This window comes from Falco punctatus (genome assembly GCF_963210335.1).
Source record: "Falco punctatus genome assembly, chromosome: 4".
In the NCBI taxonomy this organism is placed as follows: Eukaryota; Metazoa; Chordata; class Aves; order Falconiformes; family Falconidae; genus Falco; species Falco punctatus.
The window spans coordinates 49,836,331-49,862,115 of NC_137583.1; the positions used below are offsets into that span (position 1 = coordinate 49,836,331).

The 25,785-nt window shown below is 52.2% G+C and overlaps 1 protein-coding gene across 7 annotated transcripts in view; it reads right to left on the reverse strand.

The window, feature by feature from the left end:
- The window catches only part of PTPRS (protein tyrosine phosphatase receptor type S), a 187,616-nt gene extending 162,197 nt beyond the window's left edge, over nucleotides 1-25,419 (reverse strand). For 2 of the 7 annotated variants that reach the window (XM_080382499.1, XM_080382504.1), the window contains exon 1: nucleotides 484-25,419. The gene's annotated coding sequence lies outside the window, so the exon portion shown is untranslated. The remainder of the gene's footprint in view (nucleotides 1-483) is intronic. The other 5 variants (XM_080382508.1, XM_080382509.1, XM_080382510.1 and 2 more) reach the window with 4 other exon arrangements.
- Between the last annotated feature and the right edge of the window lie 366 nt (nucleotides 25,420-25,785).

Here is a 25,785-nt window from a genome sequence, read left to right on the forward strand (position 1 = left end):
GCCCGGCTCTTCCTCACGTCCTCCCCCCGCCGCTGTAAGTGCCGGTGGGCCAGCGCGCCCCCTCCCTGCGCCCCCCGCTATAGCGCGGCCCCTTCCCCAGTGCAGCCCCCCCACCTCATAACACGCCCCCAGGTCTCCGGTGCCACCCACCCGCACACCCCCTCCCCACTACAACGCGACCCCCACCCCCAACACCACCCGGCCGCACCCCCGGCAACGAGACCCCAACGCAGCTTGCCCGCACCCCCCCCCCCCAGCGACACCCCCCCGCTATAACGTCAGCCCTTGCCCCCAGCGCGAGCCACCTGCGCCCTTCTCGCACCGTGTCGCTACCCTGAGGCCCCCGCTATAACGCGACCCCTCCCCAGCACGACCCCCCCCCGGCGCTCCCCCCTGCCCCGCTACAACGTGGCCCCGCAGCGACACCAGCGCCCCGCCAGCCACCGCCGCTACACCCCCGCTATACCGCGCCCCCCGCCGTACCTGCCGGCGCGGCCGCCCGCTCCCATGCTGGCCGGCGGAGGGGCGCGGAAGGGCCGCCGCGGCCGCCTTCCTCCTCCTCCTCCTCCGCCTCCTCCCTCCGCCTCCGCCCGGCGGCTGCGCTGGGCCCGCGGCGCGGGGACACTGCGGCGCGAGCTCCCGCCCGCCGCCGGCCACTCGCACAGGTGATGTCATTCCCTGAGCCGCCGCCGCCTGACGTCACCGCGGGGCGGGACCCCCCCTCCCATCCCGGCCGAGGGAGGGGAAGGGGGGGCGGGCGCGGGGGGCGGCTGACGTCACCGCGGAGGCGAGGGGCGTGGCCGCGCCTTAAAGGCCCCCCGCGCACGTGGGCGCGGAGGCGCGAGGGCCGCGGGGAGGCGCGGCTCCGGGGGGCTCCGGCGGGGATGGGGGCCTTCCCGCCGCGCGCCGGCTGTTGCAGCCCGTTTCCCAGTGTGTCCCCCCTAGCAGGCGCGCCTCCATTACCCGCCGCCGAGGGTCCCCCCTCGCTGGGCTCCCATGGGCCACTGAGCCCAGCCGCGACCGACCGGGGACATCGACAGTCATCCCCGACGCCCCTGGTAGCCGACCTGCTCCTGTGCGGCACATTTGCTGCACTTGATGCGTTGCTGGTGTTCAGTGTGTTACCTGTGCGCAGCTGGTTTGCTCTGTGTGGCGCATACCTGCGATACAGATGTCACAGCTGACATTTCACACCTTCACTATATTCCCCATATTCAATATAGTTCCTATGTTCAATGTATGCTCCATATGTCATACATTCTTCATATTCAATATATACACCATATTCAATATATTTACCGTTTTCAGTATAGTTCCAGTATTTAATATATTCCTCATACGCAATACATTCCCCATATTTAATATATTCTTCATACTCAATATCTACCCCACATTCAATACTTTTGTTTCCCATATTCAATATGTTGTTCATATTCAATGTATTCATTCTATACGTTGAATATATTCCCTGTATTTAATATATTCTTCATATTCAATACTTTCCTCATATTCAATATATTCCCCATATTTAATATATTCTTCATACCCAATAGCTACACCATAGCCAACATATTTATTTCCCATATCCCCCTATTTAATCTAGTACATAATACTCAATATATTCCCCCTATTTAATCTAATCCCCGTACTTAATAAATCCCCATATCCAATATACGTCCCGCACCTGCTATTCCCACCTCAGTGCCTCGCCTGTCCCTCCCCTCGCTGTTCCCCACGGCCGCAGCCCCCTGCCAGGGACCGCCTGGCCCCACCGTGGCTGCTCTTCCCATCACCAGCCCCTGGTGCCCCCACAGCCCGCGCTGCCCTGTGATGCCCCCCGTCTCTGACGGCCAAATAAAAAAATTAGCAAAAAAATGGTACAAATTTACCCCAAAGGATGGGAGGGGGGGCGGGGGGGAGGAAAAGGAAAAAATACAATTTTTTCTCTTTTTCCTTTCCGGGGCCCGAATCCCTCCCAGTGGCAGAGCAGGTGGGTGCTCTCGCTCCAAGGGTGACCACCCCACCCCCCCATCTGCTGCCCCGTGAACTTGACCTGATCCCCTCCTACGCCTCCTAATACCGACCAAACGTCAGCCAAGCGCTGAGTTTGGGCTGTTCCGGGAAAATCCAGCAGGAAAACGTTACCACTGCTGTTCCGGGGCCAAGGGCGGCCGCTCCGCCTCACAGCCGCAGGGCACACGCTTCGATTCAGAGTTTGCTGGCTTTCCTGCGGGAGGAGAGCCGCGGCTGCTGGGCCAGCCAGCCACCGGTGGTACAGCCTCAGAAAGAAAATGCGGGTGTTCAGCCTGCTCCCTCTCCCTCCACACACCGGGAAAATGCCATCAGGTCTCAGCAGTGGCATCAGAGCGGCAGGCAGAGGCGCCGCGTGAGCAGGAGGCTGTGGGGCAGCACAGGGAACCGTCATGTCGGTTTTCTAATTCATTTTCCTCTGCAAGAAAGAGCCATTTCCACTGACAGAAGCCCACAGAAACCCCCAGAAGTCCATAGGAACTCACAGAGACCTGTCAGGATCTATAGGGCTCCATACAGACCTATAGGAGTCCATAGGAGCCCATACAGATGCATAGGGGTCCATAAGAGCCCATAGTGGTCTACAGAAGCACATAGAGATCCATAGGGGTCCATAGCAACCCACATGACCTGTGAGAGCCCATAGGAGCTTGTGAGGTCCCACAGTGGTCCATAGGAGCCCACAGAGACCTGGAGGTGTCCATAGGGGTCCATACAGACCTGTGGGGATCCGTAGAAGCGCACACAGATGCACAGGGTTCTGTAGCAGCCCAGAGGAACCCAGACAGGTTCACAGGATCTCATGGGGACCCACACAGACCTATAAGAGTCCCATATGGATCCACAGCGATCCATAGGAGCCCATAGGTTCCCATAAGACTGGCTACGAGGTACCCGCCATGCTGTGGCAGGGTCCAGCCCCACCTTCCCGTCTCCTGGAAGAGTCCAGGCTCTGCACCAGACACCCCTTCCCAGGCTTTCCTGCAGCATCTCCTATGAACCAGGGATGGAGCGCTGATTTTCTTCCACATCCGGAAAATATCCGCTTTTGCCGTCAGCCCAACTCCTTCCCGAACGGCTGCAGAGCCTGATGGCGAGCACCGCACCACCACGGCTCCCGCGTCCTATCTGCTGCATCTGTGTTCTTAATGGATGTATAATACTTTACAGCAATTTCCTCATTTGTCATGCAATCAAATCCTTTGATCAGACATGGGAGAAATGTAAATATCAATTATTAACCATCCCATCCTGGTCTCGCTTGACTGGATTTTTATTTTTTTTAGGAAGGAATTGATTCATTTGCAATTCAACTCCCCAACATATTCGTAATTAGGATGCTTTCTGGATAGGCTATATTTTTGAAGGGAGGGATATTTGATCACTCGAGCAATCAATGCATCCATGTATATTTTATAGCTGAGAGATAGTTGTGAAGGAAAGTGTAAAATAAGTGTGTGTGGGGGTTAAATCCTGTGCGTAGAGGGCTGCTATAGGTTTAAAATCTCAGTGGCCAAATTTCCTGCTGCACAGTCATTTATAGCCCTTCCAAGTGTGCAAAGCATTGGCATGAAATGGAGAGGTGGCCGGGAAATTTCTGACAGCATATTTTTTCATTTGCAAATAGTTCTTTTTTTTTATGATTATTTTTTTTTGTGAGTGAAATGTATTGTATAAACATGTTGCCTTAGGTGAAAATGGCTCTGGAAATGAAAAGAATACACACACACACCCTAAAAAAAAAAAAAAAAATAGAAAAAGGTGAAACTCAGCTGCTTTCTTTCTGTCTTTCCATTTGGAAATGGTTTCCCATTCCAGGTTTGAGAAGTTTCTGGTGTATATACAGCCTGAAAAGCCAGGCTGGGGCTGTGACACACATTTCTCTTTGCCTTTCAGCATCCCTGCTCTCATGGCATTTTCACTGGTGCCAGTTTTGCAGGAGGTAATCCCCATCCTTCCCCCCCATAGAATCCAAAATGTGGCTTAAAATTCAGGAAACTGGGAGCCTTCTCCTCTCAGCCAGGCTGTTTATTTGATTTCTGGAGTTTTATTGAAGCTCTGAGAGTTGCATTTTGCAAGCTGTCTTCCTCCTGAAAGCGAGCAAGCTGCGCCTCTTCCTTAATCATCTGCTTTTGTTTGCTTGAAGGAAAATACCAAATATCTCATGACTTGCCATAAAGCTGTGAATGACTGCAAGGATGCGCAATTGCTGGGTGTCCTATGACTAATGGGTGAATTTTCAGGTGCACGTGGAGCCTGCGGAGACGTGCCTCCAAATCCCGCTTGTTTTTTATTTTTTTATCGGTCGATCCACTAAAGCGTGTGACATCTTCTCACAAGCCCAGCGGCGGCTGGTGCGGAGAAGCTTCTGCGGTGCTCCTGCGGTGTGCGATAGTCACATTTTAATGCCAGCTTGTCATCACGTTGCACCCAGATGATGTGATCCGGCCCATGCAGATGTTTTGTGGGTCCTCCGAAGCACAGCACGACTTTTCAAAGGTGGGAGCATCCCTTATCCTGTAAACCCAGCACCCCCATTCAAAGGCATCACCTAAGGGAATCAAAGGTTGGGTCTTGACCTTGACACTTGGGGTTTGTGCTGGAGCCGACTTTGCTCCCAACTTCTTTTGCAACCTGTTTTTTGTTTCCCCTGGGTTTTAATTCATCTAAAAGCCGCGTGGAAAGTGAAGCTGCTCCAGCAGCTGTAGCCGCTGTGCCTAGGCGCGGTCACTGGTGGGTCATGAAAAAAGCTATTGATCTCCCCCTTGACGGCATTTGAATTCAGTTCTTAAATTAAAGCTGGTAAAACAACAAGTTCAAGAGCAAGCACGGCACGCGATCGATGCCAGCTTGCGGCTGGTTGAAAGGGCAGGTGGATCCATCAACCTCAGCCGCTGGGCGAGGAGCCCGTGCCGCGGCCCCATGCCGAGGACCGTAGCTGCCGCTACCACTTCTGGCAGACGCTGAGTGCGTACGTACCTGCCACCTGGGGTAGAGAAGCTAGGGGATAACCGAGTTTGCATTCTCATCACATTTTCTGTTTCGTTTCCATTTGCTTCCAACCAGAGCGCATCAGCGGTTCCAGTGGTCACTGGAAGATTTTGGCAGGTCAGCCATGGGGAGCGACCGACCCCGCTGCTTTCCAGAGCCTGCTTTACACCCTCCTGGGCAGCATCTCATCAGCGGCTGAGACATCACTGCAAAAACTCGTCCCGGGGTATTCCTGAGGCAGAAACTCCTGGTCTAACTTAGGGTGGCTTTCCACCGCTGTCGCCCCACCAGCACCCGGCTCCCGCGCAGCAGCAGTGCCGGGCCAACCAGGCTGATGGAGCAGCAGAAAGGGGTAAAGCCCAGCTCCCTGCTGCTGTCAGGAGGTTTTGCTGCAGCTTTGTGCTCTGTCCTTGCTCCCAAATCCTTACTACATTGTTTTCCAGGGAAAAATGGTGAGGAATAAATTAGTCTCCAATCACAGCAATGGGGGAGTCCATGTGAATCCAACCTGTGCGGGCTGCCTGCCGGCCCCGGCCTTGGCCCCCACACTGCCCAAACGCCATGGAGCTGCCAAGACTGATAAAGAAAAACAAACCCCCCTGCCACGTTAAGCAGAGCCAGGGGATGCGCTGCGAGGAAGCTGCCCCTGCTTGGAGGTTCCCCAGAAAACACATGTCCGTGAGACACATGAAAAAGCTCCCTGGGCTGCAGGAGCACATTTTAGGCACAATCTGTAATCTGGGGTGATTTACAGCGGAGGCAAATGCCTTCCAGAAAGGTTTTTTTTTGAGGGTGATGGTGCCTGCAGGCTGCGGGGTGGCAGCTCGGGCTGGAGCGTTGCGGCCATGCACCCAGTGCCATCCCCAGAGGGGTTTCCAGCAGCATTGCTGATGCCTGGGGACCTTGTTTGGGGTTAGAAGATGGGCACGCATCAAACACATAAGACATGCTTTGGCACCGTCTGCTCCTGCAGAACAATAGTTACTCTTCATGTTAGTTCAGTTACAGATCAAATAATCTGAAAAATTCACAAGTGGCTGCGGATACAAATTAACTTAACAAAACATTTTGAAAACGTTGCAGTACTGGGGAGAATACAAATGCGGCACGCACTGGCGGGAGAGAAAAGCCAAGTGTCTGTACCCAAGTCCTCCCCATCAACATTTTCCCCGCGTCAGATAACACAGAAAGCAGCTAAAGCTGGATGAAATATAATAATAACAACGCAGTCCAAGATGGAGCGCTGCCATATGGAAGCCCAGGGAAGTTTTCACTGCTCTTTGCTCCACTGATGTTTTTCAGCTGTGTCATTGGTACTTTGCTTTGGTACAGGCTGAATTCTGTCTTTGCAGTGAAAAATGGCAGGCTGAATTTTGCTTTCCGTTGCATCAAAGTCATTGGTGTTGCAGGAAGGTAAAGGACAGAGGTATTTGGCTTGTGGTCACCGTTTCATAACTGCAGAGCAAAAGCTATAAAATCGTGATGGATCTTTTTCCTTTCCAAGCCTAAGAACAGCTCTCCAGCCTGGCTCGGTGCGAATGCGGGTGCCCTGTATCAAGGCAGCAGCATCCTTGTGCCCAGTGCTGACAGCAACCTGTTAGATGCAGAAAGCAATCTGTTGGGGAAATAAGCCATCAGTCGATTTCCCTCCGGTTTCATTTCCAGGAGGGATGTTTCCAGCTCAGCTACTCAGTGGGGCTGGTGTTCACCCCCTGCTCTGCCATGGCTGAATTGAGATGGGTTGTGTTGTGGATAGAGGAGCCCGTGGGATAGATATGGAATGAACTAAATAAGGAAAAGCTGCGTGGGATGCTGCGAACAGCCTCGCTGCGAATGTAACCCACTCTGTGTGTAAGGTCCAAGCTCACACCCGCACTGGGGTTTGGCTTTCCCCACCACGAGCCAAAGCTGATGTGAAACAGCAGCATGGTGGGTGCCCTGCCAGGCCAACTTCCCAAGCACCGGCTGGACCCTGCAGGAGCACAAGGGAGGAGGGGAGAAGCAACGGCAGGAATTTCCCTCCTTGCTGCAAGTGAATTTTCCCTTTTGCAGTGGAAAAGGTGGCACAGGGGCCGGGAGGAGGTGGCACATCACAGCTGGGCTGGCCACAGCCATGGGCATGCACCCTGCGTGATGCTGCTATCAGCCAGGCACCAGACTTTCCTGAAGGCAAAACAATCCCACGGCGCTTGGATGGAGAGCATGTTGCAAGGTGTATCTTGGGGGGTTCTCTCCTGCCTCTGGGCTGAGTCCCCATGGGTCTCCCACTCTCCAACCTTTAGTTATCACCTCTTCTTCCACCTCCAGCTGCTAAACCAGGCTTTATCCTCACCTTCTTGCCTCCCCTGGGTTTGCTCCCGTGCTGCGTGCACCTCCTCCAGCCCAACACAGAAGGATCCCTGCTGCCAGGGCTGAGTCCCAATCAGCCCTGCACCCCAAAGTCCCACTCATCACCAGTGGCCCCCATCCCACCTCCCCTGTGCCTGGGGTCACCCCATGAAGCTGCCAACAAAAAAAAACCACCTTTGTGCAGCACAGCACGAATGGGAGCCACCAGCATTACTGCTACTGCTGTTCTTAGAACAGCTCCTCCCCAGCAAGAGCAAGCAGCAGAGGCTTTTTGTCTGAATGAAATGAGAACAAAACTGATTGGAATAGCGTGGTGAGATTAGTCATTAGTCATTTCACCTTCTTTGGGAGCCACGGCTAATTGAGACACTCAAGCATTGCTGTCGCTTGCAAGCTGACTCACTCCAGCCCCAGTGCTCAGACCCCCGTGCCAGTGGGGCTGGATTTATGGGTGTCACTCAGCCTGTCTCTGCTTTTGGTTTTGTCTTCATGGGCTCTGGAAGCTAAAAGAGGGGGGAAGCAGAAGCAGCAAACGGGCTTGTAAATTCCAATGGGCCATGGCAGGACGTCTGTGGTGTGGCAGGACACAAGCCCGGGCTGCCGAGCCCAAGGAATGCGCAGGGAGGAAAGGGAATCCCTCTCTGCTCTCCTCTTATGCTGAAGATCCGGCCCTGGGGGCTGTTGTTAACCCACCACCTTGCTTTCCTCGGCTGGGGAGTTATAGCCGATTGGTGCCTGGTATTTATACAGCCCTCATTACCCTAGCAGTCTGTATCCCGGGAGCAAGGGAGATGCCATCACGCCGCGTGCCTGTGTGCAGCCCTTCATCCTGGCTGCTTTGCTGGCTTTGCCGTCTCTGGGTGTCCACGGGGTTTGCAGCATTGCTGCTCACAGAGAGCAAAGCCACAGTTTGCAACGAGTGAGCAAGAGTGGCTGCAGAGGTCCTGCTGTTTTGGCTCCACTCACAGCTGCACAGGCTGGCACTCATCATTGGGTGCTGCACCCACTGAGCCAGCACCAGCCCCACCATGGGAAAATGGCAATGCGATGGCAAAACATCCACTGCCTTCCAACGCCAAAGCCCTTCCCACTGATACTGGGGAGTGACTGCAGGCAAACATCACCACAGAAGGGACCAGAGCAAGCTCAGGAGTTGTGGCAAGAGGCATCAGGAGGAAAAGCCCATGCACAATGCCAGGCTCAGGTGCTGAGGCCAGAGCATCGTCACCTCCTAGGAGGTGGCAGCTGGCTGGGACTGTCTATGGGCACAAGCGAGTGACACTTTACCATCACCACCTCCATTGCCCCTGGTCCAGCAAAGGTGCCTGATGAAGCCGGTGACCCTTTACGGAAAAGTCCATCAGAAGGAAATGCAAAATTATGGCAATTCTCTAGCCTGAAATCTGTGTGTGTGTGTGCATATGTCCTGTAGGACCTAACAGAGGAATGACCCTCCAGCATGTACCCAGGGGTAAAAAAATCCAGCTCTGCCCCCCAGGATGGCTCTTTGCAGGTCTGTGCCCATTGACGTGTGCAGGTGCGTTGGGGAATTGCTGTGCTTGGAGCAGGGAGAGAAGCTTCTGTTTGGACTCAGTTAAATTATCTGGAATATAAAATAGGAAACAGTCTACTAAGGCTGACTGAAATGTGCCATGTGGGACACTGGTGATCTCTGTGCTAAACAAATGAGGTCTTCATGCTCTGCCTGCCCTTGAGGAGGAAGAGAATTTATATTTCTTCCTTCCTTCTTTCCTCTGTCCCTTTCCCTGTTGTCCTCTCCCAAATGAGAGGCTGGTAAGGGAACTGCAGAGGTTTGGCTCCATGTCTGCCAGAGAACCCTGGAGACCCGGCTGCTGGCAGCACAAGCCTGGAAACAGGCTCCGCACGCTCACAGTGTGCAGCAAACTGGAGGCTTCCCCATCCTGGAGGAAGCTCCCGCATCCCAGGGACCCGCAGGATGGGAGACAGGACCAACCTCTTCACAAACAGCTCTTTTTCTAAGTGAATTTCTCCTCTGCACAGGTCCCTGAAGCTTCACTCGTGCATGGGGGAAGTCGAGTTTAAATGGGAAATTCTGGCTTTTATTTGTCTGCCAGCACAGGTGGGTGGGCGGGTGAGGCGCTTTGGAAGGTTGTTTTCCTTTCGTTTTGCAGTCTTATTGGGCAGCTATATTTAGGCCAGTTTCTAATTTTCTGGGCTTAATTAATGAGCTGAAGTTTTCACTCACAGGCACTCAAAGAGCTTGGGAAGTTCAACCTGGTCGCTGGGCAGGAAAAAAATGTTTTTCTTCTCTGCAAGCGCTGGGAAGTGACCTGCAGGTAACATCGGAGGAAGCATCTCCCTGGGCTCACCAGGACATGCCAGCCCACCCTCGGGCACCCTGTGCACAACATGGGCTCACATGCCCCGCAGCTACATGTGCAGCACCTACTACTCACCAACACAGGGATGTGCTGCCTGTGTTCATGGCATCCATTCAGGTACCAGTCACACCAATACATGGATATGCCATCATCAGCGTATGTGATCCTTGCTCTGTCATGTATGAGCCTACAGGCACTTATAGAGGTTTCATTCTATTTTTTCTCTCTGCCGAATGGGGCTTGGATACATTGTGGCGGCATGCACTCCATGCTGGGTACCAGCAGTCCTGCTTTCACCCGACACACAGACCATGATCATCACTAATCACGTGAAAGGATTTCCAAGGGCGGACGGCTGTAAATCTTTGGAGTTTTAAGCCCTTTTCCAGCTTCAGGTTGCCACCTGGCTGCTTACCAAATGGCTTGGCTGATTTTCCCACGGACGTGCCAGACGCTCTCAGAGCAACTCCAAAGGCACGTTGGCCATTTGTCCATATTACCTGGGTGGCTTTTTGTAGTATTTAACGAGGGTGCTATCATAATAACCCACCACCAAATGCATGGGGTGCTCAGGGAGATGAGTGCACACCCAGCTCACCTCCAGGGTCACCCAGCCAGACCGAGACTGGGACCAGGGAACCAGACCAGAGCCCTCCCTGCCGCATGCCTTGGGATTTGCTTATTTTTTTCCCAGCTGAGCTTTGCCTCGCACGCAGTACCTGCGGGGTTAATGCTGCGGAGCCCTTGCCTACTCCCTGCCTGATGAGCTCTGTCAGATGAATGCTCATCTGTCCAGATGTGTTAGGGCTGAGCAGACCCATGTCTGCCAGATGTGTCCCTGCACCCATCTACCCCCTTCCTTCTTACCAGGTGCACTGTAGTGGTGGGGGAGATGTGGGTGCTGCCCCTTGAACCCTGCATCACCTACCCACCTCTGGGACAGTCTTAATGTCCTGGTGTAAATCTCAAGACCAGCAAACAGGAGGAAAGGGGCTACAGCAGAACTGGTGGAGCGCAGGGTGCGGGAGGCTGCGGAATGACCCTCACAGAGGAAATGTCATTCCTCCAGGGGGAAATTGGGCTAAGAAAGAAGGAAATAAGATCTGGAAGGGGTTTTGGTTTGATGGTGTGGGTCTGGGGTTTTGCGTGGGTTTCTTTGGGGGTTTTTTTGTGGCTTTTTTGTTTGGGGTTGTTTTTTTTTCAGTAGCCTTCTTCTCTGGCGTTAACTTTTAATAAACACTGCATTTTAAGCTTGCTTTCCTCCTAGCCCCAATCACAACTTCATTCTTCCCTGGCACCGACATGGTCATTGACACCAGCATAACAGAGGTGCAGAGAGCGCTGCAGCTTGGGGCTGAGCTATCCCTTGCTCTGCACAAGCTGCCCCACAGCTCTCACCCAGCAATGACTCTCACACTGGTCCCCAGTTTGCTCATGGGGATGTAGCAGGGAGAGATCTTGGCTGTGTTTCTCACACCAATAAAGCACCAGATGTGGGGCATTGGGGTTAAAAAACGCAGGAAGGAGGGGAAGCGGCTGGAAATAAGGTGTTTTCTGCATGACAAGGCTTAATGCCACAGGTCTCCCCAGCTCCTTGTGTAAACACGTTACTCCACCGCTACCCCCAGCACCGGCACCATCTTAAAGCAGATCAAGTTTAAAATAACACCTTGCTTAACCCCAGGCAGATGCATAGGTTTTCTTTTCCATCAATAAGGAGTCTTTTTTGTTTCCAGTGAGAACCTGTTCAGCTAGAAACAGGGACCGGGGAGAGAGGGGTGATGGCGCTGGAGCCACGAAGCCGGTGGTGGGGTGACCCCAGGCTGCCCTCCCTCCGCAACGGGCAGAGGCTGCAGCCACCCAGCCACTTTCGGGCTGAAATCCAGCAGATTTGTGGGCGAGGAGGGCATCTCTGGCACAGGAGGTGCTATAGCAACCGGGTGAAGGTGCTTGGAATCAGCTGAGAGCGGAAATAAATAAAATAAAAGCATTGGTGGGAAGCAAAGTGATGGTAAAAGGAGGAGAGGACCCAGTGATGCCGGGGCGTGGCGTGGGGTGCCTGCTGCCAAAGCATCCAGGGGGCTGATTCTCTCACGCAGCTTTTCAATTTAATTTCCAAAGAGCAGCTACAGTGCACGGGGGAGAAGAAGCAGTGCCAGAGCCTCTGGGTGCTCCCAGACTCCCGTGTAGTCCAGCACATATACCAGCTCCATGCACCCGCCAGGTCTTCTTCATCCCCCTTTCCCTCCTGCAGTGCTGGGTGCAGTCACCCCTTCGTCCCCAGCACCATCCAGCCTTGCACAGCACCCATCTTTTTGGGGCTGGCCCTCCACCCCACCCAAGTCTCAATTTTAAAATGAAGTTGAAATTGCCTTCTGGCTGGTTAAAACCTTGAATTTGCCAGTGCTGGGGCATCCCTCGCTCACAGATGCTGTGATGTGCTGGGCACCCTCCTCATCTGGTGGGAGAAATCTGGCACCCTGGGGGCTGTGGCAGGGAGCAAATGCCTGTGCCACTGTCATGGGAAAAACCACCTTTTTATTATAACTTTCTCCATACTACATTTGATTTTATTTTTCCCTTCCCCCCCAGCCCTTCCCTCACTGCCACATTTTGGCAGGATTAATTTGAGATAAAGCCACCCTGAGTGACGGCCTTTGCTTTTGTGTTCTCCTTGTCTATTTTCCGCCTCGCTAAACCTAGAAAAACTCCAGAGAAATTCTCCAGCTTCCAGCCTTGCCAGGGGGCCCCGGCTCAGCCGACACTCATCTGCCATCTCCACATTCAACCGTGGGGAAAAAAACCCCACCTTTTGACAAGGGTTATTTTTATTTCTAATGAAAAGCGAAGCCTGCTGTGCACAGGTGGAGTGGGACGGATGACAGGCGCTGAGGTGTGCACATCAAAATGATTGAGGGCTCACATTTCCCAGGGGAGCCTTTTTTGGGGGGAGGGGGGTGGTGTGAGTGGACGAGACCCCCAAGCCCCTGGTGTTCGATGCCTTTGCAGCCTGGTCAGTGATAAAATATCACTTCTGCGTTGGGAAGAGGCGAGAGGTAGAGGGATTGTGGCAGGCAGCATTGCTCCGGCGGTGCAAACCGAGCCTCTGATTTGTGCTTTGCTGATCCCCTGGGTGCAAGGTCAGGTCATGCTGTGATGGTTGCATGGGCATAAATATGAGAATAGGTGTAAAAAACATGCAAGGTGCATGAAAATGACCCAGGAGCCAAGGCTTGCTGCCTCCTGCCAGATGTAGGACCTGGCTGTCACCCTGGCAGGGTCCACAGTGGGTTTTCCTCCTGGATGCAAAGACATATCAGGCATCCAGCTTGTCCCCAGTGGGTTTAGGCTGGGATGGTGGCATGGGCTGAGCCGGAGCTGCTGCTGGCATGCTCACCAGGCTCCCATCCTGTGACTTCAGCCAGTCATTGAGTTCTGTTATGACTTTGTTAACATTTGCTTCTGGACTTGCAGTAATTATTTCTCCAGCCAGGTGGAGGTTGTTAGGATAACTGCTCCTGTTGTTAGTTTAGGTTAGTTGGGGATGGAGAAAGGCAGAGAGAAGCTGTTGCTCGGAAAATGGTGTGATGATGAGCTGGGAAGGGCGGCTGGGGGAGAAGGCAGGGGAAGCTCTGCAGTCCCCCGAGGCTGCAGGGAGCTGCTGGAGGGGACAGTCCCACTCCTCCCCAGGAAGGTGGGCTTACGGGGAGGCAGCATCCTTGTGCAGAGACACAGACCTGGAGAGCAAAACCCTGTTTGCAAGGCTGTGATGCTCACCCACTCCCTGAGTTCAGACATGCAAAGCTTCTCCCTGCAAGCCCTCCACTCCACTGAGCCAAACTCCAACTTTCTTTTGTACCCAAGGAAGGTTTTTGCAGCTTACTTCAGGTTTACGCTGCCATGCCTCAGAGCAGCCCCAGCGTGGGAGTGGGAGCATGTTTGTTGACACTCTCCCACCTCTGAGCTGCATTACGCAGCTCCAGTAAATGCCCTTTCCATCTTGCTCTGATCATTAGCTGAGAGTATTCTGCTCCAGAGCTTTGCTGTAATGAAAGGCACTGAACTTCAGGATCTCAATTAACTATAGCAAATGCTCTGGATCCTAGGAAAATACTTCGCTCAAATTATATTGCAATAATAATATGTACGTCCATTTACTCCTCTGGAGCGGAGCAGGCATGCGCCATGTATCTCAATTTTCCTTCTCTCTCATGTCATTAGCTTGATCTGTACATCTCTTTCCTGCCCAATGCACAGACTCATTCCTAATTCCTGGGCTCCTCTGCTATCTCACAGAACAAAACCAAACCCTAATGCTGCATGGCACTCCACCTCTGCCTGATAAATACATTCCAGCTCTTAATGAACGACAGCAAGTCATTATAATTAATAAACAGATGCAGGCGCAGGGTCCTTTGGCTGCTAACTCCCTTATTTGCAAAGCTGTCACTCCGGCCCTTGAGATCTTCACAGCTGGAAGGTCATGCTCTGGGTTTGGGGAGTAATTTGTGGAAGAGGGAGAAGAAGTGGGATCTGCAGCCTTTAAATAAGCAAATGTTTCTTGCTGCATGGCAAGGAAGGAGGCAGAGATGGGGAAGGGTTTGGGCACCTGCATGGGCACCCATTGGCCCGTGGCAAGGGGTGCTGTGGGGGCAGGGCCGGGAGATGGGGTTGTTTTGCCCATGTCTGTGTAAAGGTGGGTGAGGGGGAGATGGTGCCTGCACGGAACGCGATGCTGCCAGCATGAATGGGGCTGGCAGTGACGTGCTGGTGCCGTTCTCCAGCCGCACGCTGCTGCCTTCCCAATCTTGCCCAGCCTGCAGGAGTCTAATAAAACAAGTCCACACGTTACAAAATCAATTTCCTCTCTATTAATTTGGGTCTCTTAAGATTTATCATCGTCTTTCATCACCAGATTAAAAGCAATTGGCAAAGTCTCAAATAACGTTTTAATTCTGAGCCGGGAGCCAAGATCCAGATACACGGAGCTGTGTCCTCGGGGCGGGGGGGAGCACTGTCCAAATGGGATGAGGTCCGGCACCCCGATTCCAGCCCAGTGCATGGGCGCATCTGTATCTGTCCTCCCCATGGTGAGTTTCAGCCCAGCTCTTGGCTGGAGTGGGGCGGCAGTTCATGATGGAATTAATTACAGTTCTTCCTCTGCCTTCAATCGAAGCCTGCACTTTGATATTTATGTTCCCAGTTGTGGGTTGCGGCCTTGATTCATTAAGTTTTGCATAGTAATTGTTTTCTTCTAATGATCTGGGAGGATGGCACCGTGGGGAGACATGTCCAGCACACAGGTGCGGGCGAGCTGGAGCACATTGCTGAGCAGCATCGCCACCCCCCGTGCATCACACTTCTGACTGGGGTTGAAATGGGGCCAAAACTGGGCCAAAATCAGGCCAAAATGGGGCCACAGGCTTCTGCAGCCCCATCCCACCAGCCTGTGCTCTGTCCAGGAGAGATGATGGGGTCCACCTGCATCTGCCACGAGCACCCAGAGCTCCTGTCATCACATAGCTGGAAGGGATCTGCAGCTATTTTTTCATTTTCAGAAGTGTTTTTTGTGTTAAAACTTAAATTTTCCACTGGATAGACCTGATTTCCGCATGTTCCCTGAGTTGCACATTTGGTTTTGATGGACAAAACTAGTCTGAAATGATCAAAACTTCCTTTCTGGTGCTTAGAAAGAAAAACTCTCCTGTTCCTCCAGCTTGAGTTGGGAACAAATTCACGTGCAAAGTGGCATAAAAACCAGGACTCATTTTAAAATGACGGAAATATCTGATATTGCTGAAATCCTCTCCCAGCACTGCCCTTTCCCCTCTGCCTGGCTCCCAAACCTCTGCAAAAACCTCCGTTTCCCATTAGTTCATGTTAAATGTTTGGCTCTGGACTGGGACAGGAGATCTGGGAGAAGAAAGTTCCCTTTCTGGGGGGAAGGGGGGGGGGGGCAGAAATAATGAAAAAGAAAATCTTGTTTCCTTGCTCAAAAGCAAACCCCAAATCTCTGTGCCTGCTGTGAGAGCTCTGGGAGCTGCCGCTGCCTCCTGGGAGCGACGCGGGGCCGATGAGAGGCACCTGGCTCCCATCCCAGATTTGATGGCTTCGCTCCCTCCCGCTCCTCATTATATTTGTATATTTGATGATCATTTAACATTCATGTGGTGCTGGGCCTCAACAGAGAGCAATGCCTCGGCAGCGCAGAGCTCTGCAGCTCCATCACCAAACGGCTGGTTTCTGCACCAAAACGTGGTTGGCTTCTCCTGACTGTGGCAAAGGCAATTTGGGGCAGCCTGGCCATGTCTCTTCAATCATCCCTGAAGATCTCATTGCTGTCAGCCCTCCGGAGTGAGCTATCTGATCTCAGCCTCGTTCTTCTTCTCTAGTTTTCATTTGTTTTCTTCTTTTTCTTTTTCTTTTTTTTTTTTTTTTTTAAGAGGAAGGTGAAGTCTCTCTGGGAGCCTGACAGAGTCACTCTCAGGCTGCAATTTATCCATCACCATCCGTCCCCACTCCAGCCCTGCCACATCACCGCAGCCCCAGCTGTTTCCAAGCCAGGAAACACAGAGAGAGAAACTTTGTGAAAAGCAAAAGCAGAGAAAGCTGCCAACAGCCCTCCTGGCCGCTGACAGAGGAGGATGTGATGCACATCCCCAGCCAGGACCTGGGTGCCGCAGGAGCCAAACGCTCCTGGAATTTGTGGTCTTTGCTATTTTGCTTTGTTGGGTGCTGAGGGAGGTGCAGAGTAGCTGCAGTTGAAGGTTTTTCTACCTGCACCTTGTGCAAAAAGCATCAGAGGAGCAGAGTCACCTTTTGCATTTGGAAAAGTCACATGTTTGGGGGTTTTCTTATTTTTTATGTGCTTGATCCAGGCAGCCCATAGTGACAGGACCACAGGGAGGTGACGGGAGACCATGAACCAAAGAGATGTCTCAGGGTTTGGTTGAGGAAGGAGCTGCTATAAATGCACCTGGAGCTCATATCTCACATCTACCCCTAAAAATTACCACTTTTTTGCTACTAAATTCCCAGGAACAGAGCTGGCCATGCTCCTGATGCTCCTGCAGCTCCTTGGATGTGGAAGGGAGAAAACTCCAATGAGTTACTGGACCAAAAGCTATCAGCCCTGAAGCATCCGCAGGATCAGAATCGCGATCCCCAATCCTGCCACCCCCCCAGCGCCTTGGGAAATACAAATCAACGCTGGAGAGTGATTTAGGGGGAGAAGCAGCTAATATCATTATCGAGCCGCCTTCCCCGTCAATGCCTTTTCCCCCGCGCTGCCGCCTCTGTAATTAAAATAGTTGCATGGCTGGAAAGGGGAGAAACCAGGGCTGCTGGGGAAAGACATCAAATTGGAGATGTGGAAATTTGTTGTTTCCACTGCTTGGTTTGTTCTCTGGAGCCTGTGGTAATAAGCACAAATTAAGATAAAAGCAAGGGGGAAAAGGGGCACCTGGGGTTGCAGTGAGTGTTTCATTTTTACATGTCATAGGGGAGGAAAGGCGAGTTTGGGTGGAGGAGGAGGTGGCCTGTGCATCCCTTGCTGTGTTGCAAGCAGTGATGAGAGCAGCGTGCCTGGCAGCCCACATGTGCGTGGAGCAAGCTGGAGGAGATCCCGTCTGTTTGAGAGTGGCAGCATGGTCAGGACCGCTGGGGTGAGGTTTGCTGCCATGCTGGTGAATATAGAACTCTAGAATGGTTTGGGTGGAAAGGGACCTTTAAAGGTCATAGAGTTGAACCCCCAGCCATGAGCTGGGACATCTTCCACAGCATCAGGCTGCTCAGTTTTGATCTGGTGCTGCGGCAGAGCTGGGTTTCCTGGGTGGATGTGCCAGTCCTGCCATGGGCATCCTCCTTGGAGATGGAGAAGACGGCAGTGGGACAGAGACACACGTGCCTGCTGAGGGCGTGGCGGGGGGGCACGTGCAAGCTCCAGGTTGGGCTGAGACCGAGTGAAGCACTGCCCAAGACCTGGAGGATGGAAGGAGGCTGGAAGTAAATGACTGCACAGCTCTGAACTGACAAGAAGAGACCATTTAAATCCCAAGCAAAGGTTAATGATATCCTGACAGTGCCAGAGGATTCGCAGCTTCTCCTTCTCGCAGATCCAGAGTGGGAAATTGCAGCTGAGTGGCAGCCCCGAGATCTGGAGATAGCAGGGACAGGCTTGGGTTGGGACATAAAATATACTGGGGACAGCAGCAGTATTTCAGCTGCCAAACCAAAAGGTTATGTGTGGATGACAGATGTTTATTTGTATACTTTTATGATTGAAGGGCAGTAATTGTGTTGGCTTGGCAGGTTGAATGGCAATCGTTCTTCAGGTGTGCACCTCCTCCTTTGGGGCAGGGTAGGGAGAACGGGTTGGAGCCCAGCTCTGCTTCGGCTGAGTGGCTGCAGAGGAAAGATAATGATGATGATGATAATAATAATAATAATAAAGGTGGGGCTTTTTCTCTGTACACCCAATCTGCTTTGAAGATGATTTTCTCTCTCCCAGGGCAGTGATGGAGATCTGACCAGTGATTTCCTAATGGGGGAAATTCCAGTGGGATGGTGAAGAGTTCCCAGGTACAGGCTCATCCATGGTAGCTGTTGGGGGGGTGCTTTCCCTGTCTGACAAGGCAGAGAGGTTTGTCCTCCTTTTGCTGCTGCTGGAAGCAGCTCAGATTACCCGGGAGCACCGCAGGCAGTGGTCCCATGGGTGCTGAGTTTTGGGGTACCAGCTGCAGCAGCCGTCAGTGGCAAGCGGGGGCCATGGCCCAGCCAGGCTGGGTGGGGCGAGGGCACGACGATCTCCCCTTGCAGGCAGCACCAGGCCTCAGTTCACATCTTAAGGCTGATTGAAGCTCCTCGTTCAGCATTAAAAAAAGCCGCTCCGGCTCCCTCATCACAAGCCCTTTGCAGACCCCTGCCTGCTTTTCCTCAGGCAGGCTCCTGCTCTCCTTCCACCCTCATTAGAGACATGAACCGAGCGCTTTGCAGCTTCTTAAGCTATTCCCAACCAGCATCCCATGGGATACGAAGCAGAAATGCCTCTTCTTTGAAGGACCCACACCAAAGCCTGTATCCCAGCTTTGAACCTACCACGTGTCATCGCCTGGAATAATTCATGTTAAACATTTGCTTGTAGTGGTGTGGGGACCAGAACTCCCCTTACTGCTGGGCTGTGCCAAAGAGTGGCAAAGCGGGGGAAGAGCATCTCCAGGGTGTTTGTGGGGGTGCCCATAGGTCTGCAGAGCCGCTGGGGAGCAGTGCTGCTCGTGGGGTTAATTGGCTGGGGGTAGGATGGGTCCTGGAAAAGAGCTGCACTGGAGGCCACTCTGCACTGGGAAGCAGCAGGCTGGGAGCAGCTGCCGTCCCTGCCATCAACAGCAGTGTGTGTGTGTGTGTATTTATAATGACAAAATTGATGCTTAACAAAGATGAGTGCAAATTTAGAAGGAAAACAAAACTATGGCTTTGAGCAAATACCTCATCCATGCTTTATGTTCCCTGGGAGCAAAGGAGAACATTATTTCTCCCCCTCCTTCTTTAGAAATAAAAGCAAATAGGGAGGGAAGGCAATGGGATTTAGGGATGGGATGGTCCCACCTTGCAGGGGGAGAAGGAAGGTGGGGAATGGGGCAGAGGTCTGCAAGTAAAGGTGAAAGATGGACATTTATTAAGGCAGAAATCACATCCTGCTTTGGCATTTCAGAACCATCTGGCTGAGAGTCCCAAGTGATGTGGGATGCAGAGCGCTGCCCCGTGCAGATAAGTTGCCTGCTCTGCACCGCACCACCAGCCCAGCCAGGATCAGCACCCAGGGGTGCTGCAGGAGCCCAGCCTTCATCCTGCTAGCTGTGAAGCACAGAAGAATCACAGAATGGGTTCAGTTGGAAAGGACCTTAAAAATCATCTGGTTCCGACCCCCTGCCATGGGCAGGGACACCTGCCACCAGCCCAGGCTGCTCCCAGCCCCGTCCAGCCTGGCCTTGGACACTGCCAGGGATGGGGCATCCACAGCTGCTCTGGGTACTCTGTGCCGGACCCTCACCACCCTCACAGTGAATAATTTTTTCCTTATATCTAATCTAAATCTCCCCTCTTTCAGTTTAAAAGGAGCTCAGAAAGTCTGAAGTGAGGGACGAGGCATGCATCTGCATGGTACATTTCTTCTAAAACAGTCATTTTGGCAGATAAGACTACACTGGCAAAGCTGCACCGAGTGCCTTCCATGAGTGGTTGGGGCTGGGGGAAAAAATATAAAAGGAGTAGCAGCAGAGGAAGAAGAATTCAATATTTCTATTTGTTCTTATCCAAATAAATTGAGATGTATTTGTGGAAGTGTCAGAGAAGCCCGCAGGAATGATACTATAAAATAACACAGCTGCTTCATGAGTCTATGACAGACAGCATAGATTAATGTACCGGCGTTTTTATGGTCTGTTAACAACTGATATGGGTTTTAAATATATTATCTCCCATTGTATTGTCTGTCATTTTAAAAACTGCTCATGTCTATTGTGTTTGCTTTTAAGAGGTGCTTATGGAACAATCACCCAGTCGCTTCCCAATCTCTCCTCTCCTCTCCTTCCTAGATATATCATTGTCTCACCCTCTTTCTCACTTTTTTTCCCTAGATAGTTTTTCCCCAGTACTTTCATGGGCAATTTATTCCAAAACCTATCCAAAGCCCCTCAAGTTCCTTAATTCCAGGAGCTTTAAAAAGCCTTTCCACCTTCACACCTGGTTACCTTTGAAATGTGGAGGAGCTGGGCAGAGGGGTCAGGCTGGAGCAGTGATGGGGACAGAGCGGCTGGAGGGGTGCAGAGGGGGACGTGGGTGCCTGTGTTACGCTGGGCTGCGACATGGCCGTATCCAGACCTCCAGGTATGTGCTGGGATGGGCATGGGGGAGAAAAGGAGCTGGAGGTGCAGGCTGGGCTGGGGGAACCAGGTTTTACTGAATGTGCTTAGGAAGTCACATAGGGTTTTGAGGTGAAAACCCTGCGCTGGCTCTGTTTGATGGCTGAGCAAAATTTGGATTTTCATCTTAGTTGGGACTAAGGGAGAGCAGGAACATTATGGGTGGGGCTCCTGGCTGCCCCAGCAAGGAGGATTTCAAGCCAGATCCTCCCTCAAACCTCTCCAGTGAGTCCCTTTGCCCAGGAAACCCTCCAAGGCAGAAGTTCCCCATGACTTTGCTTTCCTCATCTCCTTTTGGCCACTCACCTTGTCCATGTCACATCTTGCAAGGGAAGACCCATGACCTCCTCTAGTGTGCCTGGACTACTCCCCATCATCATCATCATCATCATCATCATCATCATCATCATCATCATCATCATCATCCATCACTGCTTACGACTCCCTCAGCCCACCCTGGACCTTGCGCCGCTCCTTGTGTGGGAGGCGCAATGAGATTGATGACTGCAGATGGCTCTGCCACAGATGGAGCCAGAAGGAAACATCTGGACCATCTCGCATGGCATCTGTCATGGAGCAGTGCTTCCAGCCAAGCGTGGGCACATCAGCAGAGGAAAGTGCTGCCCAGTGCCAGCTCCTTACTGGTCCCACTGCCCCCTCCCAGACCTTGGGGCTGTCCTTACACCCACAGGACAGCATGAGGACCAGAGATGCTCAAGACTGGCCTATCCCCATCCTCTGTCTTCAGCCCACATGGCCCTAAAAATGTCCTTTTCCTTCACCTCGCATCTCTTAAGCCCAAACCATGGGGGTACTGCAGGGGTGTGTGTGTGGGGGGAGAGAGGTGGTAATGGATGTGTGTTTGCATCCATAATTTTCTCAAAAGGCTTGAATTGCTACATTCAAAATTACATTAGATTGCAAGAACAAAGATGCCCTTTTGATGCTCTGTAGCAGCACTGGAGATAATGAAAGGAGAGGAATCTCGATAAGGATGAAAGATAGCTTCCTTTGGCTTTCCCTTGCTGATAAAGTGCTGCCCAGATGAAGAGAATTTAGAATAAAAAGCACCACAGAAGTATAACAAAGTAAGCAAAGCCCAGTGTCACTCTAACAAGATAAAATTACACTGTGGAGAGGAGACAAACAGGACAATAAAGAGAAGCACTCAAGGTAACGGGGAGGACAGCCTGGATTTGAGATGGGAGCAGAGATGCTGGGAGCAACCACAAGGGAAACAGCAGCCGGGAAAGGTGCTGAAGGTGTGAATTTGGGCTCCTGTGTCTCTCACTGCTGTGCCCTTTTGCATGGGCAGCAGCAGGAACGGCCCCTTAGTGCCGTCGGGAGGATGAGATCAAGAAGAAGGTGCTGCCAGGGTCACCCTGGGTGGGAAGGGCAAGGTGCTAATTTTTTGTAGCTGCCACTGGGTTTAGAAGTGTCATGTCTGGCTGTTTAATTTTTTATATCTATATATTTATATATATAAAGCACCTATCAGCATATCAATAAACATTCTTTGGAACCACTCTTGATGGCAGAGGTAAGAACAGGAGTCAGCCTGTTAGTACCTCAGCAATTCTGTTTCCAACCAATTTAATTAAAAAAAAAAAAAAAAGCTGCAAGACTTTGCTGCCAGCCTGCCTGGCTGGTGTTTGATACACATTAAAAGGGCATTTGCAGGGTGGTGGGGCAGCGCGGAGGGTCCTGCAGAAAGCGGTGGCCGAGGAGCTCCCAGGCAGGGGACGGCGTGTGTCCCTGTTTGCAGGTCCCAGCCCTCTGCCAGGGCTCCAGGCTGGCTCCTCGCTCTGCCCTGAGGCTCGCTGCGGGTTTGGGGCTGCCTCTGACACCTTGTTGGGGCCCCACTTGTGCTTGGCCATCACTAGCCCTGCTCAAGGCAGTGCTGATCCCGGCTCTGCGGCATATGGTCTGCTCTGCACTGCCATGGCAACCAGGGATGCAAAATTGCCGCTTAAAATGCAAAACAAACAAGTCCTCCAAGCCACAAAACCCAGAGCATCCCTTTCGCCTCGCTCCCCCCGGCCTGTTTTTTTCCCTTGGGACCAGCTCAGGAGCCGGTGCTGCCCAGCACCCTCCGCACCTGAGGTGTAAATAACTGCACCATCCCGTTCTCCAGCACATCCACCTTCCCAGCCCATATCTCAAGCAGGTAATGTTGTGAGGATATTTATCAAAATAGCTAGTTTTGCTCTCCATGTTTTGCACCTTTTTCAGTGCAGAGTTGGTAACCATCTTGCCCACCGAGCCACTACGGTTTGGGGCATGCTCCTTGCCTCACTAGCTGGAGAGGGGGGAAATAAGCCCAAGAAAGGTGTGAAATGGCCACATACACCAAGGCTGAGCCGCCCCTGTCCATGTCCCCGCTGCAGCTGTAGCAGCAGGGTACGATGCTCCATCTGCACCCTCAGAAAGGGCTGAGGGCTGCCCTTGTGTGTCCACAGGAATGACACACCCTGGGAATGTGCAAATGTGTGTGCCAGGGACCCTGTGACAGTGCACATGAGGAGGAGCTCAGGACAGGGATGCACCTGGGGACATCATGCAGCGTGTGACAGTTATAGCACCACAGGCTTTGGATGTTTGCTGTGCCATGCTGAGGGTCTGTCCCAAATCCAGCGTTTATGTACATGGTAGCTTCTTGGTTGCCTAAAACTTGGGGTTTATTTTCCAGCAAGGGAAATATTTGCCTTTTCACCCTCATCAATACCCACTGGCTGGGTCAAAGCCCCCGACTCAGCCAAAGCCAGACTGTGTGGCTGCTGTTGTCTCACTGCACCCGGCCAGGATCAGACCTCCCAGCAAAACCCAATGGTACAATGCTCCAGGGCTGTACTGGGAGCTGGACCAAGGCAGATCAATATAAGTTACTGTCTTGGGAATCACAGCAAGTCCTTACAGAAGAAATCCTAAGAGATGCTTGTAGTATTTAATGGGGATAAAAACCAATGGGTGTCTATAGAAATGATACTATAGGGAACCCCAGCACATCTCCTATAGGAAATACATCTTCAGCAATTTCTAGGATCTGTAAGATTTAATTATCTGTAGCTGAGCACCTTAAAACCTGGTTCGGTGAAGCAACTGCAGAAAGTTTGCATTTAATTGAGTGCATCTTTGGAAACGAAGGCAGCACAGCGACAAAGTGAGCACTGGAGCCAGAGCATCCGTCAGCTTGGAAGGGAGATGTTTTGTGGCTGAAGGACTCTGCTGATTTCAGGCAGCTTTCAGGGAAAGGCCTACTCGAGGCCACCTGGAGTCATCCCAGCTCCATTTGACAGTGGGAGGGTGATTTCTCCAGCCCAGATACCTCCCTTGGGGGAAGACAGTCTGCTCCAGAGCATCCTCCGACAGCCAAGGAGCCAAGATCTAGCTGTTTGGGGCAAATGGGGCAGTGTTGGGATAGCACTTTGTTGTCTTGAAGTTCTTGCCCTGCTTCTGGCCTCTTTGGTGGAAATGGGCATCTCTCCTTGGGGTTGCAGGGCATCATGGTCACTGCAGGGATAGTGATGCTGCAGAAGGTAGTGTGATAAACATATTCAAAGGCAACTTAGAAGAAAAGTTCTGAGGAGGTTCTAGTTTAATCATTTGATCTCCCAGGTAAATATTAACACTGGAAAGCCATTTGTTTTATTTTCTTCAAATATCTGCAGTGTTTCTAACCAGGCAGGATTTAAACCTGGGTTTATTCCAGGTCTGAAATCTGCTATCAGTCAGCTCCTGCCGGGATTAAAAGCAAACAGACACACTGGTAGCTTGGGGAGATCCCAGGCCAGCCCTCGATCTCTGGGCTCTATGTCCAGTTGGGCTGGAGGACAGAGGCTCAACCAAGGCCCATATTGACTTCCCAGAGCTGCTTTCTGTTGTCTTCATGTCTCACTGGTAGCTGGGGAAGATCCCAAACCAGCCCTCGATCTCCAGGATCCACATGTGAACCACTTGGGTCAGAGAACAGCGAAGTGACCAAGGTTCATGTTGACTTCCATGAGCTGCTTTCTGCTGGCTCTCCATGCCGCGTGCATGCAGGAGAAGGGGATGCTGATGGCAGCCCAGGTTTCTCTGTGCTGGGCATGTTGCACCATGAGGACCATCAGTGTCCTTGTTGTCCTGCTGATGCCACCGCATCTACCCTGAATTTTGTACCAGGGGGAGAACAACATATAGACCTCACCTCAAGGGATCAGCACTGTGGGGAAGCCCTCTCCTTCTTCCCTCCTGTCCCAATACACACACCTGGTTACAAAGACCTTTGCAAACCCCTGTGAAGCCAAAGCAAAGTGATCAGCAAGGTGATGAGCAGGAGAGAGACAGATCCCAAAGAGAGGGACTGAAAACTGCTCCTGGAGAGCAGTGATGCTTCCTCCAGGACTCATCCCCTCCTCACCCTACCCCACGCTCCCATCGCTGCTAATGGGTTTCATCCCAGGCATCACATGGGAATGGAGTTATCGAAACTTCTCCGCAACGATTTTTTCAGACTTTTCTTTCTGAAGTCCCCATGTGCTAGAAAGCATGTGGAAATATAGAGGGAATAGACAGCAGAAATGGTCTAAACAAGCCCAAAAAGACTGGGAACTCAAATCTTGCCAACCATATGCAGCTTCATGCTTCAAATCACCTTAAGTATTTGCAGCACGCACCAGGATTGTCTTTCTATCATAATTAAATATGTCTGTCTCCGAGCAAAGGGAGGAGAGCTTAGGGGAGTTGTCACCATCCTTAATCTCAGCTGCCATTCCTCAGCAGTGCTGTCAGGGCGGTGGCAAAATGTGGTTTGGCGGGGGGCGGGGCGGGGGGGGCGGAATTTCTTCCAGGATAGACTTTGAGAAATGTCCCGTGCCTTTGCATTCTGCTTTGGTGTTTTAAAAGCAGGGTGGATCCAGCCTGGAGAAGAGCAACGGTGTGTTGGAGCAGGAGGGGTGTTTTGTGAAGTCAGAGTTCAGCTGGTTGAGTTGGATTCATGGGCATCTTTGGGTGATGAGGAGGAGAAAAAGGGATGGAGATGTGTGAGCGTGGGGTGCTGAGCCCCCAACCTTGCCCACTGCTATGTACGGACATCGTGTCTGCTCTGGGGGAAGGGGCTTACCTTACCCACCCGTTGGATAAGCTGCAGGAAG